This window comes from Platichthys flesus, chromosome 18, assembly GCF_949316205.1.
Source record: "Platichthys flesus chromosome 18, fPlaFle2.1, whole genome shotgun sequence".
In the NCBI taxonomy this organism is placed as follows: Eukaryota; Metazoa; Chordata; class Actinopteri; order Pleuronectiformes; family Pleuronectidae; genus Platichthys; species Platichthys flesus.
Window position 1 is genome coordinate 21,534,476 of NC_084962.1, and position 24,252 is coordinate 21,558,727.

The 24,252-nt window shown below is 43.8% G+C and overlaps 1 long non-coding RNA gene across 1 annotated transcript; it reads right to left on the reverse strand.

Annotated features, from left to right (window-relative positions):
• Positions 1-18,398: 18,398 nt before the first annotated feature.
• LOC133973062 (uncharacterized) lies at positions 18,399-20,590 on the reverse strand. Its single transcript, XR_009924524.1, has 3 exons — positions 19,983-20,590; positions 19,259-19,334; positions 18,399-18,565 (listed from the first exon to the last, which is right to left on the reverse strand). It is a non-coding gene; the product is annotated as an uncharacterized LOC133973062 (long non-coding RNA).
• Between the last annotated feature and the right edge of the window lie 3,662 nt (positions 20,591-24,252).

Sequence of the window (24,252 nt, forward strand, 5' to 3'; positions counted from 1 at the left end):
GTGTTCATTTGGCATGCCTTAGTTTTCTATTTTACTCTTATCCTGTATTGAAGTTGGGTTAGGGTTAGGTTTAGAAGATCTATCTCGATGACTCCCCCCGCTTCGTCCGACGACTGGGCAGTTTGGTCTGGGGAGCCAAAGGCAATGCACTGGCCGACGCACGTTGTCAGCACTCTCACAGTCTCACATATCCCCTTTTGCCGAATTGTTTTTTTTAAACTTGATTTGAAGGTTGTTGAATTTTAACGGAGTTGGTTGGGCTATTTTTATCTATAGGCACTATTTTGATTTCCTAGTTTTATGAAACACATCATCAGTAGTGGACCTCAGGGTCATTGGATGTTTCGGCCATTACCACCAGACACCCTCTCCCAAGGAAGGCCCCGCCAGGGTTGATCGGACCCCAGGGTGTGTCCAACTAAGTTTATAGTAATCTAATTGTAAGGTAATTTTAAAAAAGGATTCACGGTTTTATTAGGATCAACTGGTTAAGTTTAGGCAATAGATTTAAATGGTTAGGTTTAGGGTTAAGGTTAAGGCTAAGGTTAAGGTTACGTTTTTAAGGTTAGGGTTAGGTTTAGGCCTCGGCTTCAAGCCTTAGGTTTAGGCATCGGGTTTAATGGTTAGGGTTAGAGTTAAGGTATTGGTTAAGGGTTAGGGTTAGGGTTAGGGTTAGGGTTAGGGTTGGGTTAGGGTTAGGGTTAGGGTTAGGGTTAGGTTAGGGGAAATTAATCCCACTCCGTAGAGGAGGAAAGTGCACGGTCCTTCACACCAGGGGGCTCCCTGGTCCCCATTTGTCACAGGTCCTGTGCTCTCAAACTAATACATAGGCTTATAAACGGTGTTATTACACATTCGTGGACTCTCAAAAAACAACGAACTATATACAAATATACAAATTGAGGCTTAGGTCTCTCCTCTCGTCCGAGGGAGGGTTCGTTGCTTGGTCAGGTAAGTATCAGGTAAGTCAAATTTAGCTTTTTTATAGTCTGGCCCTGTCGCGACGTTTCGAAATCTTTTGTTTCTTCTTCAGGCAAGGGCAGGTAAGTATGTCAGTTTGAATTAAGTCATGTCATCCCAGTGGTGGTGTCAGTCTGAGACTGCTGGGACATCGCACCCACTTTTATACCCCATCTAGCTCCTCCTCTTTGCAGAATTTCCCATTTCTGAATTTGCCAGTTCCTTTGGCATCACAGTTTTACCTTTTTCACGAAACAATCCAATATGATTTCTTGTGTGGCTTCAATTAATAGCTCCAGTCAAATCTATTATAGGCCCATACTACACCTAGTTGGGTGGGGTCTTTCAGGGAATATTTGCCTTTTTCTGGTCATTCATCCTGTTTTTACTCTCCAATTAAAGCTAAATCAAACCAACTGGTGTGGAGTCTTCGTATAATCCTCACAATAAAGTTCTTGGGTGAAGTTAATACAGATAAAAATGCCCTGCTTAGGGTTTAAAGGTTAGGTTCAGGCAAGGGGTCACCTGGTTAGGGTTAGGGTAGAGGGTCCCTGATTAGGGATATCATGACTCTATTCTCAAATTAGAGTTGAACGTCTGACTAAGAGTCATGAAAGCACAAGACTACTGGACTGAGGACCAGGAAGCGAGAACCCGGTGGAGGCACTGGCCGGTTAGGTTAGGGGAAATTAATCCCACTCCGTAGAGGAGGAAAGTGCACGGTCCTTCACACCAGGGGGCTCCCTGGTCCCCATTTGTCACAGGTCCTGTGCTCTCAAACTAATACATAGGCTTATAAACGGTGTTATTACACATTCGTGGACTCTCAAAAAACAACGAACTATATACAAATATACAAATTGAGGCTTAGGTCTCTCCTCTCGTCCGAGGGAGGGTTCGTTGCTTGGTCAGGTAAGTATCAGGTAAGTCAAATTTAGCTTTTTTATAGTCTGGCCCTGTCGCGACGTTTCGAAATCTTTTGTTTCTTCTTCAGGCAAGGGCAGGTAAGTATGTCAGTTTGAATTAAGTCATGTCATCCCAGTGGTGGTGTCAGTCTGAGACTGCTGGGACATCGCACCCACTTTTATACCCCATCTAGCTCCTCCTCTTTGCAGAATTTCCCATTTCTGAATTTGCCAGTTCCTTTGGCATCACAGTTTTACCTTTTTCACGAAACAATCCAATATGATTTCTTGTGTGGCTTCAATTAATAGCTCCAGTCAAATCTATTATAGGCCCATACTACACCTAGTTGGGTGGGGTCTTTCAGGGAATATTTGCCTTTTTCTGGTCATTCATCCTGTTTTTACTCTCCAATTAAAGCTAAATCAAACCAACTGGTGTGGAGTCTTCGTATAATCCTCACAATAAAGTTCTTGGGTGAAGTTAATACAGATAAAAATGCCCTGCTTAGGGTTTAAAGGTTAGGTTCAGGCAAGGGGTCACCTGGTTAGGGTTAGGGTAGAGGGTCCCTGATTAGGGATATCATGACTCTATTCTCAAATTAGAGTTGAACGTCTGACTAAGAGTCATGAAAGCACAAGACTACTGGACTGAGGACCAGGAAGCGAGAACCCGGTGGAGGCACTGGCCGGTTAGGTTAGGGGAAATTAATCCCACTCCGTAGAGGAGGAAAGTGCACGGTCCTTCACACCAGGGGGCTCCCTGGTCCCCATTTGTCACAGGTCCTGTGCTCTCAAACTAATACATAGGCTTATAAACGGTGTTATTACACATTCGTGGACTCTCAAAAAACAACGAACTATATACAAATATACAAATTGAGGCTTAGGTCTCTCCTCTCGTCCGAGGGAGGGTTCGTTGCTTGGTCAGGTAAGTATCAGGTAAGTCAAATTTAGCTTTTTTATAGTCTGGCCCTGTCGCGACGTTTCGAAATCTTTTGTTTCTTCTTCAGGCAAGGGCAGGTAAGTATGTCAGTTTGAATTAAGTCATGTCATCCCAGTGGTGGTGTCAGTCTGAGACTGCTGGGACATCGCACCCACTTTTATACCCCATCTAGCTCCTCCTCTTTGCAGAATTTCCCATTTCTGAATTTGCCAGTTCCTTTGGCATCACAGTTTTACCTTTTTCACGAAACAATCCAATATGATTTCTTGTGTGGCTTCAATTAATAGCTCCAGTCAAATCTATTATAGGCCCATACTACACCTAGTTGGGTGGGGTCTTTCAGGGAATATTTGCCTTTTTCTGGTCATTCATCCTGTTTTTACTCTCCAATTAAAGCTAAATCAAACCAACTGGTGTGGAGTCTTCGTATAATCCTCACAATAAAGTTCTTGGGTGAAGTTAATACAGATAAAAATGCCCTGCTTAGGGTTTAAAGGTTAGGTTCAGGCAAGGGGTCACCTGGTTAGGGTTAGGGTAGAGGGTCCCTGATTAGGGATATCATGACTCTATTCTCAAATTAGAGTTGAACGTCTGACTAAGAGTCATGAAAGCACAAGACTACTGGACTGAGGACCAGGAAGCGAGAACCCGGTGGAGGCACTGGCCGGTTAGGTTAGGGGAAATTAATCCCACTCCGTAGAGGAGGAAAGTGCACGGTCCTTCACACCAGGGGGCTCCCTGGTCCCCATTTGTCACAGGTCCTGTGCTCTCAAACTAATACATAGGCTTATAAACGGTGTTATTACACATTCGTGGACTCTCAAAAAACAACGAACTATATACAAATATACAAATTGAGGCTTAGGTCTCTCCTCTCGTCCGAGGGAGGGTTCGTTGCTTGGTCAGGTAAGTATCAGGTAAGTCAAATTTAGCTTTTTTATAGTCTGGCCCTGTCGCGACGTTTCGAAATCTTTTGTTTCTTCTTCAGGCAAGGGCAGGTAAGTATGTCAGTTTGAATTAAGTCATGTCATCCCAGTGGTGGTGTCAGTCTGAGACTGCTGGGACATCGCACCCACTTTTATACCCCATCTAGCTCCTCCTCTTTGCAGAATTTCCCATTTCTGAATTTGCCAGTTCCTTTGGCATCACAGTTTTACCTTTTTCACGAAACAATCCAATATGATTTCTTGTGTGGCTTCAATTAATAGCTCCAGTCAAATCTATTATAGGCCCATACTACACCTAGTTGGGTGGGGTCTTTCAGGGAATATTTGCCTTTTTCTGGTCATTCATCCTGTTTTTACTCTCCAATTAAAGCTAAATCAAACCAACTGGTGTGGAGTCTTCGTATAATCCTCACAATAAAGTTCTTGGGTGAAGTTAATACAGATAAAAATGCCCTGCTTAGGGTTTAAAGGTTAGGTTCAGGCAAGGGGTCACCTGGTTAGGGTTAGGGTAGAGGGTCCCTGATTAGGGATATCATGACTCTATTCTCAAATTAGAGTTGAACGTCTGACTAAGAGTCATGAAAGCACAAGACTACTGGACTGAGGACCAGGAAGCGAGAACCCGGTGGAGGCACTGGCCGGTTAGGTTAGGGGAAATTAATCCCACTCCGTAGAGGAGGAAAGTGCACGGTCCTTCACACCAGGGGGCTCCCTGGTCCCCATTTGTCACAGGTCCTGTGCTCTCAAACTAATACATAGGCTTATAAACGGTGTTATTACACATTCGTGGACTCTCAAAAAACAACGAACTATATACAAATATACAAATTGAGGCTTAGGTCTCTCCTCTCGTCCGAGGGAGGGTTCGTTGCTTGGTCAGGTAAGTATCAGGTAAGTCAAATTTAGCTTTTTTATAGTCTGGCCCTGTCGCGACGTTTCGAAATCTTTTGTTTCTTCTTCAGGCAAGGGCAGGTAAGTATGTCAGTTTGAATTAAGTCATGTCATCCCAGTGGTGGTGTCAGTCTGAGACTGCTGGGACATCGCACCCACTTTTATACCCCATCTAGCTCCTCCTCTTTGCAGAATTTCCCATTTCTGAATTTGCCAGTTCCTTTGGCATCACAGTTTTACCTTTTTCACGAAACAATCCAATATGATTTCTTGTGTGGCTTCAATTAATAGCTCCAGTCAAATCTATTATAGGCCCATACTACACCTAGTTGGGTGGGGTCTTTCAGGGAATATTTGCCTTTTTCTGGTCATTCATCCTGTTTTTACTCTCCAATTAAAGCTAAATCAAACCAACTGGTGTGGAGTCTTCGTATAATCCTCACAATAAAGTTCTTGGGTGAAGTTAATACAGATAAAAATGCCCTGCTTAGGGTTTAAAGGTTAGGTTCAGGCAAGGGGTCACCTGGTTAGGGTTAGGGTAGAGGGTCCCTGATTAGGGATATCATGACTCTATTCTCAAATTAGAGTTGAACGTCTGACTAAGAGTCATGAAAGCACAAGACTACTGGACTGAGGACCAGGAAGCGAGAACCCGGTGGAGGCACTGGCCGGTTAGGTTAGGGGAAATTAATCCCACTCCGTAGAGGAGGAAAGTGCACGGTCCTTCACACCAGGGGGCTCCCTGGTCCCCATTTGTCACAGGTCCTGTGCTCTCAAACTAATACATAGGCTTATAAACGGTGTTATTACACATTCGTGGACTCTCAAAAAACAACGAACTATATACAAATATACAAATTGAGGCTTAGGTCTCTCCTCTCGTCCGAGGGAGGGTTCGTTGCTTGGTCAGGTAAGTATCAGGTAAGTCAAATTTAGCTTTTTTATAGTCTGGCCCTGTCGCGACGTTTCGAAATCTTTTGTTTCTTCTTCAGGCAAGGGCAGGTAAGTATGTCAGTTTGAATTAAGTCATGTCATCCCAGTGGTGGTGTCAGTCTGAGACTGCTGGGACATCGCACCCACTTTTATACCCCATCTAGCTCCTCCTCTTTGCAGAATTTCCCATTTCTGAATTTGCCAGTTCCTTTGGCATCACAGTTTTACCTTTTTCACGAAACAATCCAATATGATTTCTTGTGTGGCTTCAATTAATAGCTCCAGTCAAATCTATTATAGGCCCATACTACACCTAGTTGGGTGGGGTCTTTCAGGGAATATTTGCCTTTTTCTGGTCATTCATCCTGTTTTTACTCTCCAATTAAAGCTAAATCAAACCAACTGGTGTGGAGTCTTCGTATAATCCTCACAATAAAGTTCTTGGGTGAAGTTAATACAGATAAAAATGCCCTGCTTAGGGTTTAAAGGTTAGGTTCAGGCAAGGGGTCACCTGGTTAGGGTTAGGGTAGAGGGTCCCTGATTAGGGATATCATGACTCTATTCTCAAATTAGAGTTGAACGTCTGACTAAGAGTCATGAAAGCACAAGACTACTGGACTGAGGACCAGGAAGCGAGAACCCGGTGGAGGCACTGGCCGGTTAGGTTAGGGGAAATTAATCCCACTCCGTAGAGGAGGAAAGTGCACGGTCCTTCACACCAGGGGGCTCCCTGGTCCCCATTTGTCACAGGTCCTGTGCTCTCAAACTAATACATAGGCTTATAAACGGTGTTATTACACATTCGTGGACTCTCAAAAAACAACGAACTATATACAAATATACAAATTGAGGCTTAGGTCTCTCCTCTCGTCCGAGGGAGGGTTCGTTGCTTGGTCAGGTAAGTATCAGGTAAGTCAAATTTAGCTTTTTTATAGTCTGGCCCTGTCGCGACGTTTCGAAATCTTTTGTTTCTTCTTCAGGCAAGGGCAGGTAAGTATGTCAGTTTGAATTAAGTCATGTCATCCCAGTGGTGGTGTCAGTCTGAGACTGCTGGGACATCGCACCCACTTTTATACCCCATCTAGCTCCTCCTCTTTGCAGAATTTCCCATTTCTGAATTTGCCAGTTCCTTTGGCATCACAGTTTTACCTTTTTCACGAAACAATCCAATATGATTTCTTGTGTGGCTTCAATTAATAGCTCCAGTCAAATCTATTATAGGCCCATACTACACCTAGTTGGGTGGGGTCTTTCAGGGAATATTTGCCTTTTTCTGGTCATTCATCCTGTTTTTACTCTCCAATTAAAGCTAAATCAAACCAACTGGTGTGGAGTCTTCGTATAATCCTCACAATAAAGTTCTTGGGTGAAGTTAATACAGATAAAAATGCCCTGCTTAGGGTTTAAAGGTTAGGTTCAGGCAAGGGGTCACCTGGTTAGGGTTAGGGTAGAGGGTCCCTGATTAGGGATATCATGACTCTATTCTCAAATTAGAGTTGAACGTCTGACTAAGAGTCATGAAAGCACAAGACTACTGGACTGAGGACCAGGAAGCGAGAACCCGGTGGAGGCACTGGCCGGTTAGGTTAGGGGAAATTAATCCCACTCCGTAGAGGAGGAAAGTGCACGGTCCTTCACACCAGGGGGCTCCCTGGTCCCCATTTGTCACAGGTCCTGTGCTCTCAAACTAATACATAGGCTTATAAACGGTGTTATTACACATTCGTGGACTCTCAAAAAACAACGAACTATATACAAATATACAAATTGAGGCTTAGGTCTCTCCTCTCGTCCGAGGGAGGGTTCGTTGCTTGGTCAGGTAAGTATCAGGTAAGTCAAATTTAGCTTTTTTATAGTCTGGCCCTGTCGCGACGTTTCGAAATCTTTTGTTTCTTCTTCAGGCAAGGGCAGGTAAGTATGTCAGTTTGAATTAAGTCATGTCATCCCAGTGGTGGTGTCAGTCTGAGACTGCTGGGACATCGCACCCACTTTTATACCCCATCTAGCTCCTCCTCTTTGCAGAATTTCCCATTTCTGAATTTGCCAGTTCCTTTGGCATCACAGTTTTACCTTTTTCACGAAACAATCCAATATGATTTCTTGTGTGGCTTCAATTAATAGCTCCAGTCAAATCTATTATAGGCCCATACTACACCTAGTTGGGTGGGGTCTTTCAGGGAATATTTGCCTTTTTCTGGTCATTCATCCTGTTTTTACTCTCCAATTAAAGCTAAATCAAACCAACTGGTGTGGAGTCTTCGTATAATCCTCACAATAAAGTTCTTGGGTGAAGTTAATACAGATAAAAATGCCCTGCTTAGGGTTTAAAGGTTAGGTTCAGGCAAGGGGTCACCTGGTTAGGGTTAGGGTAGAGGGTCCCTGATTAGGGATATCATGACTCTATTCTCAAATTAGAGTTGAACGTCTGACTAAGAGTCATGAAAGCACAAGACTACTGGACTGAGGACCAGGAAGCGAGAACCCGGTGGAGGCACTGGCCGGTTAGGTTAGGGGAAATTAATCCCACTCCGTAGAGGAGGAAAGTGCACGGTCCTTCACACCAGGGGGCTCCCTGGTCCCCATTTGTCACAGGTCCTGTGCTCTCAAACTAATACATAGGCTTATAAACGGTGTTATTACACATTCGTGGACTCTCAAAAAACAACGAACTATATACAAATATACAAATTGAGGCTTAGGTCTCTCCTCTCGTCCGAGGGAGGGTTCGTTGCTTGGTCAGGTAAGTATCAGGTAAGTCAAATTTAGCTTTTTTATAGTCTGGCCCTGTCGCGACGTTTCGAAATCTTTTGTTTCTTCTTCAGGCAAGGGCAGGTAAGTATGTCAGTTTGAATTAAGTCATGTCATCCCAGTGGTGGTGTCAGTCTGAGACTGCTGGGACATCGCACCCACTTTTATACCCCATCTAGCTCCTCCTCTTTGCAGAATTTCCCATTTCTGAATTTGCCAGTTCCTTTGGCATCACAGTTTTACCTTTTTCACGAAACAATCCAATATGATTTCTTGTGTGGCTTCAATTAATAGCTCCAGTCAAATCTATTATAGGCCCATACTACACCTAGTTGGGTGGGGTCTTTCAGGGAATATTTGCCTTTTTCTGGTCATTCATCCTGTTTTTACTCTCCAATTAAAGCTAAATCAAACCAACTGGTGTGGAGTCTTCGTATAATCCTCACAATAAAGTTCTTGGGTGAAGTTAATACAGATAAAAATGCCCTGCTTAGGGTTTAAAGGTTAGGTTCAGGCAAGGGGTCACCTGGTTAGGGTTAGGGTAGAGGGTCCCTGATTAGGGATATCATGACTCTATTCTCAAATTAGAGTTGAACGTCTGACTAAGAGTCATGAAAGCACAAGACTACTGGACTGAGGACCAGGAAGCGAGAACCCGGTGGAGGCACTGGCCGGTTAGGTTAGGGGAAATTAATCCCACTCCGTAGAGGAGGAAAGTGCACGGTCCTTCACACCAGGGGGCTCCCTGGTCCCCATTTGTCACAGGTCCTGTGCTCTCAAACTAATACATAGGCTTATAAACGGTGTTATTACACATTCGTGGACTCTCAAAAAACAACGAACTATATACAAATATACAAATTGAGGCTTAGGTCTCTCCTCTCGTCCGAGGGAGGGTTCGTTGCTTGGTCAGGTAAGTATCAGGTAAGTCAAATTTAGCTTTTTTATAGTCTGGCCCTGTCGCGACGTTTCGAAATCTTTTGTTTCTTCTTCAGGCAAGGGCAGGTAAGTATGTCAGTTTGAATTAAGTCATGTCATCCCAGTGGTGGTGTCAGTCTGAGACTGCTGGGACATCGCACCCACTTTTATACCCCATCTAGCTCCTCCTCTTTGCAGAATTTCCCATTTCTGAATTTGCCAGTTCCTTTGGCATCACAGTTTTACCTTTTTCACGAAACAATCCAATATGATTTCTTGTGTGGCTTCAATTAATAGCTCCAGTCAAATCTATTATAGGCCCATACTACACCTAGTTGGGTGGGGTCTTTCAGGGAATATTTGCCTTTTTCTGGTCATTCATCCTGTTTTTACTCTCCAATTAAAGCTAAATCAAACCAACTGGTGTGGAGTCTTCGTATAATCCTCACAATAAAGTTCTTGGGTGAAGTTAATACAGATAAAAATGCCCTGCTTAGGGTTTAAAGGTTAGGTTCAGGCAAGGGGTCACCTGGTTAGGGTTAGGGTAGAGGGTCCCTGATTAGGGATATCATGACTCTATTCTCAAATTAGAGTTGAACGTCTGACTAAGAGTCATGAAAGCACAAGACTACTGGACTGAGGACCAGGAAGCGAGAACCCGGTGGAGGCACTGGCCGGTTAGGTTAGGGGAAATTAATCCCACTCCGTAGAGGAGGAAAGTGCACGGTCCTTCACACCAGGGGGCTCCCTGGTCCCCATTTGTCACAGGTCCTGTGCTCTCAAACTAATACATAGGCTTATAAACGGTGTTATTACACATTCGTGGACTCTCAAAAAACAACGAACTATATACAAATATACAAATTGAGGCTTAGGTCTCTCCTCTCGTCCGAGGGAGGGTTCGTTGCTTGGTCAGGTAAGTATCAGGTAAGTCAAATTTAGCTTTTTTATAGTCTGGCCCTGTCGCGACGTTTCGAAATCTTTTGTTTCTTCTTCAGGCAAGGGCAGGTAAGTATGTCAGTTTGAATTAAGTCATGTCATCCCAGTGGTGGTGTCAGTCTGAGACTGCTGGGACATCGCACCCACTTTTATACCCCATCTAGCTCCTCCTCTTTGCAGAATTTCCCATTTCTGAATTTGCCAGTTCCTTTGGCATCACAGTTTTACCTTTTTCACGAAACAATCCAATATGATTTCTTGTGTGGCTTCAATTAATAGCTCCAGTCAAATCTATTATAGGCCCATACTACACCTAGTTGGGTGGGGTCTTTCAGGGAATATTTGCCTTTTTCTGGTCATTCATCCTGTTTTTACTCTCCAATTAAAGCTAAATCAAACCAACTGGTGTGGAGTCTTCGTATAATCCTCACAATAAAGTTCTTGGGTGAAGTTAATACAGATAAAAATGCCCTGCTTAGGGTTTAAAGGTTAGGTTCAGGCAAGGGGTCACCTGGTTAGGGTTAGGGTAGAGGGTCCCTGATTAGGGATATCATGACTCTATTCTCAAATTAGAGTTGAACGTCTGACTAAGAGTCATGAAAGCACAAGACTACTGGACTGAGGACCAGGAAGCGAGAACCCGGTGGAGGCACTGGCCGGTTAGGTTAGGTTTTTGAAGTTATCTCGATGACTCCCCCCGCTTCATCCAACGACTGGGCGGTTTGGAATAGGGAGCCAAAGGCAATGCACTGGCCCACGCACGTCATCAATACTCTCCTTTCTTCACATATCCCCTTTACCGAATTGGTTTTAAACCGTAGTTTCAGTGTACTTGCTTTTGTATTGTTTTTTTTAATGTAAGTTAGGTTTGGTCTTTAGATGAAAGTGATTTTTTATTTATTTGATAGGCTTTGGTTTTTCTTTTTTGTCCTGTATTAAAGTTTATTAAGGAGTTGTTTTGACTCCATGTCTTTGTATTGTTTTGTTTGTAAAAAACAATTTGGACTATTTTTAGCTATTTTGTGTTTTTCTAAATCTATATATTAGGTGACACATCATCAGTAGTGTACCTCAGGGTCATTGGATGTTTCGGCCATTACCACCAGACACCCTCTCCCAAGGAAGGCCCCGCTGAGGTTGATCAAACCCCAGGGTGTGTCCCACTAAGTTTGTAGTAATCTAATTGTAAGGTAATTTTGAAAAGGATTCACAGTTTTATTTAGGATCAACTGGTTAGGTTTAGGCAATCGGTTTAAATGGTTATGGTTAGGATTAAGGTTATGGTTAGGGTTAAGTTCTAAGGTTAGGGTTAGGTTTAGGCATCGGGTTCAAAGCCTTAGGTTTAGGCACCGGGTTTACTGGTTAGGGTCAGAGTTCAGGCATTGGTTAGGGTTAGAATTCGGGTTATGGTTTTGGTCTCCAGCTCTGAGTTCCAGTCCTAGAAGAGACTCTGGAGTTAGGATCCTTTAAGGTTTGAGCCTCTTCTGTTGCTCGACTTTGATAGGACAGCTGGGTAAAACTCACACACCGCTCAGGGGTCAGCTGGGGTCATCCTTCTCTCGGTTTTTGAACAAGAGCTAAATGTTATTAAGCTTTTTTATTTAGCTTGTTAAAGCTCACCGGGCTTCTGGCTTTGAGTCCAAGTCCTATTAGAGACTCTGGAGTTAGTATCCTTTCAGGTTTAAGCCTCTTCTGTTATTCGACTTTGATAGAACAGCTGGGTAATACTCACATCCTGCTCAGGAGTCAGCTGGAATTGGAGCAACGGGTTCATCCTTCTGTCGGTTTTTGGAGAAATAGCAAAACGCTATGAAGCTAAGTGCTAAGTAGCTACATGCTATGAAGCTAAGCGCTAAATGGCTAAATGCTAATCAGTGTTAAACTCTAAGCACTGCTCTGTGTCACTATACACCGCAAGACCCCAGGACATGCTTTTGTCTTAATAAAATAGACTGATCTTGGATTTGCTCCATGAGAGTCAGCTGTGTGCATGTGGGTCAGGTATAGTCTGTGTGTGTCCAACTCTTGTCACGGTTTTTTCTGAGTTTTAAATTGTATACTCTAACACGCTCTTGCTTAAGAGAACTCCCTTTTGGGATGGTAAATATCCTCTCATCTTAATTTTTGGGGGCTTATATCCAGAGATATTTAACAAAAAAACGGAGAGTTTCAGGAAGTGCTCCCATCATGCATTGCCGAAGGGGCGTGGCCATTTTCTAAAATGGCGTCTGAGAATTCCATCTAATCGGTTTAAAATTGAGTAATTATGGGTTTTATTTGACTGAAAAAGCTATTTAAATTCTTATCGCTGGGGTGGGTATATTTATTCTTGTAAGACAGACAATTTCCAATTGATTATGTGTGTACAGATTGGGAGGTGCCCATAATAAAACACCTTTCTGAATATTATTTAAAAAAAATTGGAAAGTTATAATTGCAATATGAAAAAAAATAATTTTTTCAAGGGAAGCAGGGTCAAGGAGAGAAGCCTGTCCGGGCTAAACCCTCCTCCGCCTGTCCGGGCCGTACACCCTGCCTCCCCCTACTTTCTCCACTCTATGAGAGGAGAGAGGAGAGCAAGAAGGATCAAAATCTAGTGTCCATTTTCTCTGTTTGTTTGGATCTGAAATTATTGTCTTACTTTCAATATTAAAGGATACATTTTTAAGAGTTTAAAATAAATGATATTTAAACCAAGTGTTGTTATATCTAATGTGTATAACTTGTTGGTTTCTTTTATATATAAAGAATCTTAGTTTATTGTAGATTCCAGGTTCTGAGATGGTTTCGGCAATTCATCTCTATTCCTTCTTTGTGTTCATTGTTTTGGTGGGGATATGCAAACCGTTTTTTGTAAGAGAGCTTGCTCATCCGATGGCACGGGCTGGGTTAGGTTTTTGAAGTTATCTCGATGACTCCCCCCGCTTCATCCAACGACTGGGCGGTTTGGAATAGGGAGCCAAAGGCAATGCACTGGCCCACGCACGTCATCAATACTCTCCTTTCTTCACATATCCCCTTTACCGAATTGGTTTTAAACCGTAGTTTCAGTGTACTTGCTTTTGTATTGTTTTTTTTAATGTAAGTTAGGTTTGGTCTTTAGATGAAAGTGATTTTTTATTTATTTGATAGGCTTTGGTTTTTCTTTTTTGTCCTGTATTAAAGTTTATTAAGGAGTTGTTTTGACTCCATGTCTTTGTATTGTTTTGTTTGTAAAAAACAATTTGGACTATTTTTAGCTATTTTGTGTTTTTCTAAATCTATATATTAGGTGACACATCATCAGTAGTGTACCTCAGGGTCATTGGATGTTTCGGCCATTACCACCAGACACCCTCTCCCAAGGAAGGCCCCGCTGAGGTTGATCAAACCCCAGGGTGTGTCCCACTAAGTTTGTAGTAATCTAATTGTAAGGTAATTTTGAAAAGGATTCACAGTTTTATTTAGGATCAACTGGTTAGGTTTAGGCAATCGGTTTAAATGGTTATGGTTAGGATTAAGGTTATGGTTAGGGTTAAGTTCTAAGGTTAGGGTTAGGTTTAGGCATCGGGTTCAAAGCCTTAGGTTTAGGCACCGGGTTTACTGGTTAGGGTCAGAGTTCAGGCATTGGTTAGGGTTAGAATTCGGGTTATGGTTTTGGTCTCCAGCTCTGAGTTCCAGTCCTAGAAGAGACTCTGGAGTTAGGATCCTTTAAGGTTTGAGCCTCTTCTGTTGCCCGACTTTGATAGGACAGCTGGGTAAAACTCACACACCGCTCAGGGGTCAGCTGGGGTCATCCTTCTCTCGGTTTTTGAACAAGAGCTAAATGTTATTAAGCTTTTTTATTTAGCTTGTTAAAGCTCACCGGGCTTCTGGCTTTGAGTCCAAGTCCTATTAGAGACTCTGGAGTTAGTATCCTTTCAGGTTTAAGCCTCTTCTGTTATTCGACTTTGATAGAACAGCTGGGTAATACTCACATCCTGCTCAGGAGTCAGCTGGAATTGGAGCAACGGGTTCATCCTTCTGTCGGTTTTTGGAGAAATAGCAAAACGCTATGAAGCTAAGTGCTAAGTAGCTACATGCTATGAAGCTAAGCGCTAAATGGCTAAATGCTAATCAGTGTTAAACTCTAAGCACTGCTCTGTGTCACTATACACCGCAAGACCCCAGGACATGCTTTTGTCTTAATAAAATAGACTGATCTTGGATTTGCTCCATGAGAGTCAGCTGTGTGCATGTGGGTTAGGGTTAGGGTTAGGGTTAGGGTTAGGGTTAGGGTTAGGGTTAGGTGAAAACGGTAATATCCGTTGACCCGACAAGTCAGGTCAAACGTTATGCACGGGCCTCTCCTGGGACTGGGGTGCCCCTCACTTGGTAAAATAACCATAAGTATGCACTAATCATGTTGCAGCAACACACTGATTTTTTACAGGTATGTGAAGCATGCTGGGGTAAAATAACCGTAAGTATTGTCTAATAATGTCGTAATAACACACTGATTTTTACAGTTGTGTTAAACATGTTGTCATTACAGCTAAATAAACATCCAATGAACTATATACAAATTTACAAATATGTCTTGAGTCTCTCCGCTCAGCCGAGGGAGGGTAAATGGCTTAGTCAGGTAAGGGTTAGGGTTAGGGTTAGGGTTAGGGTTAGGGTTAGGGTTAGGGTTAGGGTTAGGTTTGGGTTAGGGTTGGGGTTTAGGATTCAGGGGTTTGATTTTTGTGGCACTGGCCTACTGACCTATTTCGTTCAAACCGGTTGGAAATTTGACAATGTGGTGATAGTCAGGTTGGTAGAGTACAGCTCCACCATCCCGGGGACCAGGGTTCAATCCCCAGGCAGAGCACAACAGTCAGGACCATGGGGCAGAGAAAGGGGCAGGTCAGGATACTCTACGGGCCTGTCGCAACTGGATGGTGTCATCATTCAGGCCCGTAGGCACAATGGTGTTCATTTTATGGATCCATAATTTTTCTGCCCTCTTTCTCTGCCCAACAGTCCATTGGTCGTTGCTCTCCAAACCTGAGATTATTAGTTTATTGGTGGGGTGTTGCTGGAAATGTTTGACCAGGTGGGTGGTTAATTTGCCTTCCCCAATGCTATACATATGTTGTTTGAGGCGTGTAAGTATTGTATGTTTCGTCTCTCCTATATAGTGTTTATGGCAAGTGGTGCATGTGATAATGTATATTACGTTAGTAGTGTTAAGGGAGAATGTGCCGAGTGTTGGAAATGCTGTGGTGCTGTGGGGGTTGGATATAAATTTTCTATTTTTGTAATGTGTAATATATTGTATTTGAATGGGGGGTCTATTGTCTGTAAATTTGGATTTTATGAGGAGGCTATGGAGACTTTGATTTTTTCTATATGCTGAAATTGTGTTGTGGTTATGGAAGGCCGGATGTATTGTTTGGGTGTGGGAGAAGTTTTGTTTAATGAGGTTATGGAGTCTGGTTGTTTGATGAGAGAATGTAGATATGAATGGAATTAATATGGGTTTGATTTCCAGGTTATTGGGAGGATGATTGGTTGTGGTCTCGGAGAGAGGGTTAGGGTTATGGTTAGGGTTAGGGCCTAGGTTAGGGTTAGGGTTAGGGTTTAGGTACTGGGTTGAGTTAGGTTTAGGATTGGGGCCTAGGTTAGGGTTAGTAGGGTTAATAGGGTTAGGGTTAGGGTTTAGGAACTGGGTTGGGTTAGGGTTAGGATTGGGGCCTAGGTTAGGGTTAGGGTTTAGGTTCTGGGTTGGGTTAGGATTAGGATTGGGGCCTAGGTTAGGGTTAGTAGGGTTAGTAGGGTTAGGGTTAGGGCTTAAACTAGGGAGATAGGTGGATTTTATTGTTGGGGGCCCTGTGGTTGGGAGTCCCTCCGAGACCGGAGGCTGGGGTGGAGCATCTGTGTTGTTGGAGCGAGTGAGGGCGAGGGAGGCCAAAGTATTATTTTTAATGTGGCGGAGGAATCGTTTAGAGTAGCCCCTGTGTCTGAGTGCGGAGAATAGAATTGCAATTGATTCGTGAAGATCTGAGGGTGTCGAAGATAGTCTATAGAAACGGATGATTTGTGATTTTATTAAGCCTTTAAATGTATGTTTCGGATGGTAACTTTTTTTATGTAGTAGTGCGTGTGTATCAGTAGTTTTGAAAAAGACTTTAGTGAGAAGTTTGTGAGGAGCCGAATTAATGGAATTATCAAAAAAAACTGTAGTGTCCAGGAAATTAACATGAGAGGGGTCTATGGTGTATTTTACTTTTATAGATGGGTGGTGGTTATTGAGTGTGTTGATAAAATCAGAAAATAAAGTGATGTCGTGGTGCCAAATGCCAAATATGTCGTCTAAAAAACGGAGATAAAGAAGTGGTTGTCGGGTGCATTTGGCCAATGCCTCTCGCTCCCACTCGCTCATATAAATGTTCGCATATGATGGCGCGTATCTCTGACCCATGGCTGTTCCGTGAATTTGGAGGTATTGTTTGTTATTAAATGTAAAATCATTATTGTTGAGGCAAATGTTGAGGAGTTCAATTATCTGTTTGTCCGGTCTATTAATGTCGGGATATTTATTAAAGATGGATGTAATCGCTTTAATGCCTATGTTTGTGTTAATGTTAGTGTATAAGCTGTCTATATCTATTGTAAATAAAAATGACTGATTTGGAACAACCATGGGTCGGATGAGGTCTATGAAGTGATATGTATCTTTTATGTAGGCCGGGTGTTTGTTGGAAAGGGGTCCAAGGAAATATTCTATATATTCTGATATATGGTAAGATGTGCTGTTGCAGTCGGAAACTATTGGTCTACCGGGGGGAACTTCATAGGGTATGGTCCAGGTTTGGGGTTCTTTATGTACTTTTGGAAGTAGATAAAAAAGTCTAGGTCGTGGGTGATCGGGGCCAAATAGATAGTGTTTTTGTTTGTGTGTGATGATTTTTTGGTCATATAGATTTTGGATAATATTTCTGAGGAGGGGTTGAGTTTGATTTTGTTGGTCAGATTGGATGAGTTTGTAATGTGTAGTGTTGGATAATAATCTATTTGCCTCCAGTAAATATTGCTGTCTGTCCATTATAACTGTTTTTGATCCTTTGTCAGCTGGTTTTATAATTATATTTGGATTTTTGATGAGTTGTTCTAAGGCCCTGCGCTCCGGCCCCGAGAGGTTGTCTGCCACGTCCCCAGGGGGCCGGTACTGACGCAGGGCCTGTTTGTTCTTTTGCAACAGGGTTATGGTATTTTTGTGTGACTGTTCTATAGTGGGTTCCCAGCTGGATTTATTGGTGAAGGGTATCTGTATGTGTTGTGGTTTATTGAAAAAGTGGCTGATAATTTTGAGGCGTCTATTGTATTGATGTAGGTCCCTATGAAGTTCCTCCCAGTCAAAATGTGTAGGGCGTGGAATGAATGAAAGACCCCTTTCCAATATCTGAATTTGTTCTGCGGTTGGGGTGAATAGTGTAGATAGATTGAGGATATTTGATGTGGAGCTCCACCCCAAATCAGGTGCGGGGTCAGTAAGGGGCGTTATGTTAAGATGTAAGTTGGATGGGACTGTATTTAAGCCCGGTTTGGGTTTTGATGTGATTGTAAATTTAATTGTTGCAACCAGTATTCAAAAATGCGTGTGGCAGTGGCCGGTTTCCAGTGTATATTATCTTGCTCTGTAAAAAAAGTGTCGTGAGGTATTTCGGCTAAAAATGGAAAGTAAGTGGCTATGGTATTGTTAATATATTTAAGGTTGTGTTGCTGTTTACTAGTGAGGTTGGCAGAAAAATTAATAATGGGGAAGTAAATGTCAGCATTGGGGAAGGCAAGTTGGGCCTGTTTGTATAGTGCTTTGAGCTGTTTGCAAGAGGTCTGCCTGGGGTCCTGATCTTTGTTATTAATACCAATTGAGAGGACGACAATTTTAACATCTGGAATGGGGATGGCTTTCTCACACAGTTTAAGAAAATGGTACATATTGGCCCCCGGGTAACTGTCAAGTTGTATTGTGGGATGGTTGTGAGGGGGGATTCGATTTATGTTGGAATCCCCCAGTACCAGGACTGGTTTGCGGCCTTTGATGAACCAGTCCTGGATTTTGCGGTTGGGTCTGGAGATGTGATATGTGGTCTTAAATTTACCTGCTGCGTTGGAGTCGGACTGCAGAGGACTGAATGGAGAGGAGGTGGCACAGGGTCCTGGGGAGCTGTCGTCGGGGGGTGAAGGTGTGTCGGAGTCCGGAGTGGCACAACCGGGAGGCGGAGTCCCCGGGCGCAGTTGTTGAGAGGAGGTCTCAGATACGGTGTTGTGGGCTACATTAGCCTTTATTACGCCGCTCATCATGTGTGATGACCCTCCTGCTAATGCGGTCGGGGCTCCTTCTTGTCCAATCGTGCCAGTCCGGGCACCGGCAACACCTAGGGGAGAGGAAGGGGGAGAAGAAATGATGTCAGGAACCAAGGAAAACGCATCAGATTCTGTGATGTTGTTGAGCGGGTCCGGTAGCTGGTGGATTTGGGCCTCTATCTGTTGTGTGTGTCTGTTTGGCCTTGATTGTATATTAGTAGTCGGTAAGTCTGGGGTGTTTGGGGATGGTAGTGTCACTGAAGTGTTGGGTCTGGTGAATTTCTGTCGGACGGGGGAAGGGTGGGGATCGGATGTTATTCCTCCCGTCTCCTGAGGGACCTGTTTGGGTCCCCAGGAGACTGTTTTTACCTTTGATAGGGAGGGGGTGGGGATGTTTGATTCTTCAGGGGCTAGTTTAAGCTCCCTGGTGAGACTGGGGGGAGTCAGTTGTGGGTGAGCCCTCTGTGTCTGTAGAGGGCTCTTCTTGAGTATGAGCGGGTGGGGTAGTACGTTCGGGGGGGTGTTATTCTGTGATCTTGATGTAGGTAAAGCAAGTCGTGTGTGTTGGTGTAATGGGGTCCTGGTTTGGGGGAGGGGGAAAGTCATGTGTCTGAAAGTCGGGTGTGGGCCATATTGAGTACGTCGAGAAGGTTGTGGTTGTTGAGTGTCCATGGCAGGTACTGTCCGGGGTTGGGTAGGGGTGGGGAGGAGGGGTGCACGATATTGTCGAGTCCTGTGTGGCTGGGATGTCAGTGGGAACTTACTGGAGGCTGGCAGTGGTGGAAATTCGTCCTCGTCGGATAATTCCGGGATGGTGGAGAGGGAACTCCCCAACCTGCTCTTGTGTGTGGAAAGAGGTTTTTGTTTGTTAATCATGTTGCGGTGTTGTGTGTGTCTGTTCAATGCATGTTCGGTGGCTGTAATTGTGTCTGGCCTGAAGCGTTGCCCGTATCTCCTTCTAGCCCAACCAATGGCTATCTGTAGTGCTGTAGTGTTATGTGTTGTCTGGCTGAGAGTATGTATGGTGTTGGCGTAGTGTTCTTGTAATATAGTCATGTTTGTTTTCATCCAGTGTGTTGTATTGTTTTGTATTTTGTGTCGTGTGGTGTCAGAGGGTGTGGCTGGTTTGATGAATTCTGATAGTCTGTTGACCTGCCTCATCATTCCTGGTGGAAAGGTGTTAGTTGCAAGTGAGTGATCGGTTGTATGTTTATGGTGTATGGCCTGAATTAAACGGAATAGTTTTTTGGCAGCGGCTCGAGTTTCCGGGTCAGGTGCATGATTGAGTATGTGGGTGGGTGTTGTGTCTGTGTATGTGGTCCTGGGTGTAATGTTGTATTTGTTTTGTGGTGTTGAATGCGTGTTAATTGACATCAGTGGTGGTAGTGTTGTGTGCATGAGCTGTGGTCTGAGCCCTTGGCCACTCGACGCTACGGTCTTAGCTCTGTTAAAAAACATATTTTGATAATCACTGGTGGGGGTTCTTACCCTGGCAGCGTCGGTGAAGGTCTCATGGAGGTCCAACAGTGGTCTGGTTGATCTGCTCCTGGCCGTCCTTTGCCGAGCTGGGGTGCTGGATTGTTCGGTGAGGTTTTACCAGCTGTGCTCCAGCGAGATGGTCTTTGGCCTCTGGTGCCCTGGTGCCTGGTGGGGACACTGATACAAAAAAGAGGAGCTCCGGTGTGCTCGTCCCAGTGCGAGATAGAGTTTGTCCGGGAGGTCTCCAGAATGTTATTAAAAGTGTTTAACCCACAGAAAAAATGCACCAAAAAGCATGGGTCCAGATATAGTCCCCTGTCACAGTTTCTTAAAAAAGGGGGAGGAGATCTCAAAAAAGTTTTTGAGAGGAACAAGTAATCTCCATCTCAAAAGCAAAAAAGGAGGAGAGGAGGTCCTTTTTGCGATATAAAACTGTTTTTTGGAGGAAGACAAGGCCTCGGGCAGAAGCCCCCCAGGATGATCAAAAATTCTAACTTTTAAATAATTAAAAACAAACAATCTCAATAGTTAAAAAGCAAAAAGCTGCTTTAAAACAAGAGATAAAAGATAAAAGATAAAAAGAGTCTAAGGTGACGTACCGTAGAGTGGTTTTAAAATCCCTGACGTTTCGCAGTGGTTGTTGCTTCTTCAGAGGAGCAACAACCACTTAGGGTTAGGGTTAGGGTTAGGGTTAGGGTTAGGGTTAGGGTTAGGGTTAGGGGTTAGGGGTTAGGGGTTAGGGGTTAGGGGTTAGGGGTTAGGGTTGGGGTTGGGGTTGGGGTTGGGGTTGGGGTTGGGGTTGGGGTAGGGTTAGGGTTAGGGTTAGGGTTAGGGTTAGGGTTAGGGTTAGGGTTAGGGTTAGGGTTAGGTGAGGGGAAAATGAACCCGCCTCCTTTAAAAAGGTGGCGGGGAAGTGCACGGTCCTTCACTCCAGGGTGCTACCTGGTCCAATTTATTTTTCAACCAACTACAATAGCAATATTATATGAATCCAGATCACAAGCTCCAGGTACGTATTTTTTTGGGATGCCTTGTCCTCTACTGTAACCATTTTTATCCTAGTTGGGTGGGGTATTGCAGGGAATAATTTGCCTTCTTTTGAGGTCTTTCTTCCTGTCTGTTTATGCTCTTCCAAATTAAAACTGACGAAACCAACTGGTGTGGAGTATTCAATTGTGTCTAGATTGCATACACTGTGTCCATCGACTTTAGACCGTTCGTCATTTAGATCCCTGCTTCGAGTAGTTGGGTAAAGTATTTCCAGGATTTTTTGCCTTGCTCAGGGGTCCAAGGTTAGGTTTAGGTAAGGGGCCCTGTGGTTAGGGTTAGGATAGAGGGTCCCTGGTTAGGGTTAAAAATAAGGAGAGTCCTCAGTTAGGGGGTCATGACTGTCTTCTCAAATTAGAGTTAAGTGTTCCAGAAATTCGGATATAATACAGTCATTTCACACTGACAATTGGTTATACAAGCACACAAACTATTTACAAATATACATTTTTGTGATTATTTCTCTCCCTCGTCCGAGGAAGGGTTCGTAGCTTAGTCAGGTAAGTATCAGGTAAGTCAAATTTAGCTTTAGTCTGGCCCTGTCGCGACGTTTCGGAATATTTTGTTCCTTCTTCAGGCAAGGGCAGGTAAGTAAGTCAGTTTGAATTAAGTCATCTGTTTATCCCCATGGTGGGTCTCTGTGGGAGCTGGTTTTTCCATGCTCCTTCTCTGGTGGATCATTTTGTCTGTCTGAGAAGGGATGGGGCATCGCACACCTTTTTATATCCACTCTAGCTCCTCCCCATTGCTGAGTTTTTTGCCATCAACTGGACTGTGGAACCAGGCAGCAAGAACCTGGAGGAGGCACTGGCGGGTTAGGTGAGGGGAAAATGAACCCGCCTCCTTTAAAAAGGTGGCGGGGAAGTGCACGGTCCTTCACTCCAGGGTGCTACCTGGTCCAATTTATTTTTCAACCAACTACAATAGCAATATTATATGAATCCAGATCACAAGCTCCAGGTACGTATTTTTTTGGGATGCCTTGTCCTCTACTGTAACCATTTTTATCCTAGTTGGGTGGGGTATTGCAGGGAATAATTTGCCTTCTTTTGAGGTCTTTCTTCCTGTCTGTTTATGCTCTTCCAAATTAAAACTGACGAAACCAACTGGTGTGGAGTATTCAATTGTGTCTAGATTGCATACACTGTGTCCATCGACTTTAGACCGTTCGTCATTTAGATCCCTGCTTCGAGTAGTTGGGTAAAGTATTTCCAGGATTTTTTGCCTTGCTCAGGGGTCCAAGGTTAGGTTTAGGTAAGGGGCCCTGTGGTTAGGGTTAGGATAGAGGGTCCCTGGTTAGGGTTAAAAATAAGGAGAGTCCTCAGTTAGGGGGTCATGACTGTCTTCTCAAATTAGAGTTAAGTGTTCCAGAAATTCGGATATAATACAGTCATTTCACACTGACAATTGGTTATACAAGCACACAAACTATTTACAAATATACATTTTTGTGATTATTTCTCTCCCTCGTCCGAGGAAGGGTTCGTAGCTTAGTCAGGTAAGTATCAGGTAAGTCAAATTTAGCTTTAGTCTGGCCCTGTCGCGACGTTTCGGAATATTTTGTTCCTTCTTCAGGCAAGGGCAGGTAAGTAAGTCAGTTTGAATTAAGTCATCTGTTTATCCCCATGGTGGGTCTCTGTGGGAGCTGGTTTTTCCATGCTCCTTCTCTGGTGGATCATTTTGTCTGTCTGAGAAGGGATGGGGCATCGCACACCTTTTTATATCCACTCTAGCTCCTCCCCATTGCTGAGTTTTTTGCCATCAACTGGACTGTGGAACCAGGCAGCAAGAACCTGGAGGAGGCACTGGCGGGTTAGGTGAGGGGAAAATGAACCCGCCTCCTTTAAAAAGGTGGCGGGGAAGTGCACGGTCCTTCACTCCAGGGTGCTACCTGGTCCAATTTATTTTTCAACCAACTACAATAGCAATATTATATGAATCCAGATCACAAGCTCCAGGTACGTATTTTTTTGGGATGCCTTGTCCTCTACTGTAACCATTTTTATCCTAGTTGGGTGGGGTATTGCAGGGAATAATTTGCCTTCTTTTGAGGTCTTTCTTCCTGTCTGTTTATGCTCTTCCAAATTAAAACTGACGAAACCAACTGGTGTGGAGTATTCAATTGTGTCTAGATTGCATACACTGTGTCCATCGACTTTAGACCGTTCGTCATTTAGATCCCTGCTTCGAGTAGTTGGGTAAAGTATTTCCAGGATTTTTTGCCTTGCTCAGGGGTCCAAGGTTAGGTTTAGGTAAGGGGCCCTGTGGTTAGGGTTAGGATAGAGGGTCCCTGGTTAGGGTTAAAAATAAGGAGAGTCCTCAGTTAGGGGGTCATGACTGTCTTCTCAAATTAGAGTTAAGTGTTCCAGAAATTCGGATATAATACAGTCATTTCACACTGACAATTGGTTATACAAGCACACAAACTATTTACAAATATACATTTTTGTGATTATTTCTCTCCCTCGTCCGAGGAAGGGTTCGTAGCTTAGTCAGGTAAGTATCAGGTAAGTCAAATTTAGCTTTAGTCTGGCCCTGTCGCGACGTTTCGGAATATTTTGTTCCTTCTTCAGGCAAGGGCAGGTAAGTAAGTCAGTTTGAATTAAGTCATCTGTTTATCCCCATGGTGGGTCTCTGTGGGAGCTGGTTTTTCCATGCTCCTTCTCTGGTGGATCATTTTGTCTGTCTGAGAAGGGATGGGGCATCGCACACCTTTTTATATCCACTCTAGCTCCTCCCCATTGCTGAGTTTTTTGCCATCAACTGGACTGTGGAACCAGGCAGCAAGAACCTGGAGGAGGCACTGGCGGGTTAGGTGAGGGGAAAATGAACCCGCCTCCTTTAAAAAGGTGGCGGGGAAGTGCACGGTCCTTCACTCCAGGGTGCTACCTGGTCCAATTTATTTTTCAACCAACTACAATAGCAATATTATATGAATCCAGATCACAAGCTCCAGGTACGTATTTTTTTGGGATGCCTTGTCCTCTACTGTAACCATTTTTATCCTAGTTGGGTGGGGTATTGCAGGGAATAATTTGCCTTCTTTTGAGGTCTTTCTTCCTGTCTGTTTATGCTCTTCCAAATTAAAACTGACGAAACCAACTGGTGTGGAGTATTCAATTGTGTCTAGATTGCATACACTGTGTCCATCGACTTTAGACCGTTCGTCATTTAGATCCCTGCTTCGAGTAGTTGGGTAAAGTATTTCCAGGATTTTTTGCCTTGCTCAGGG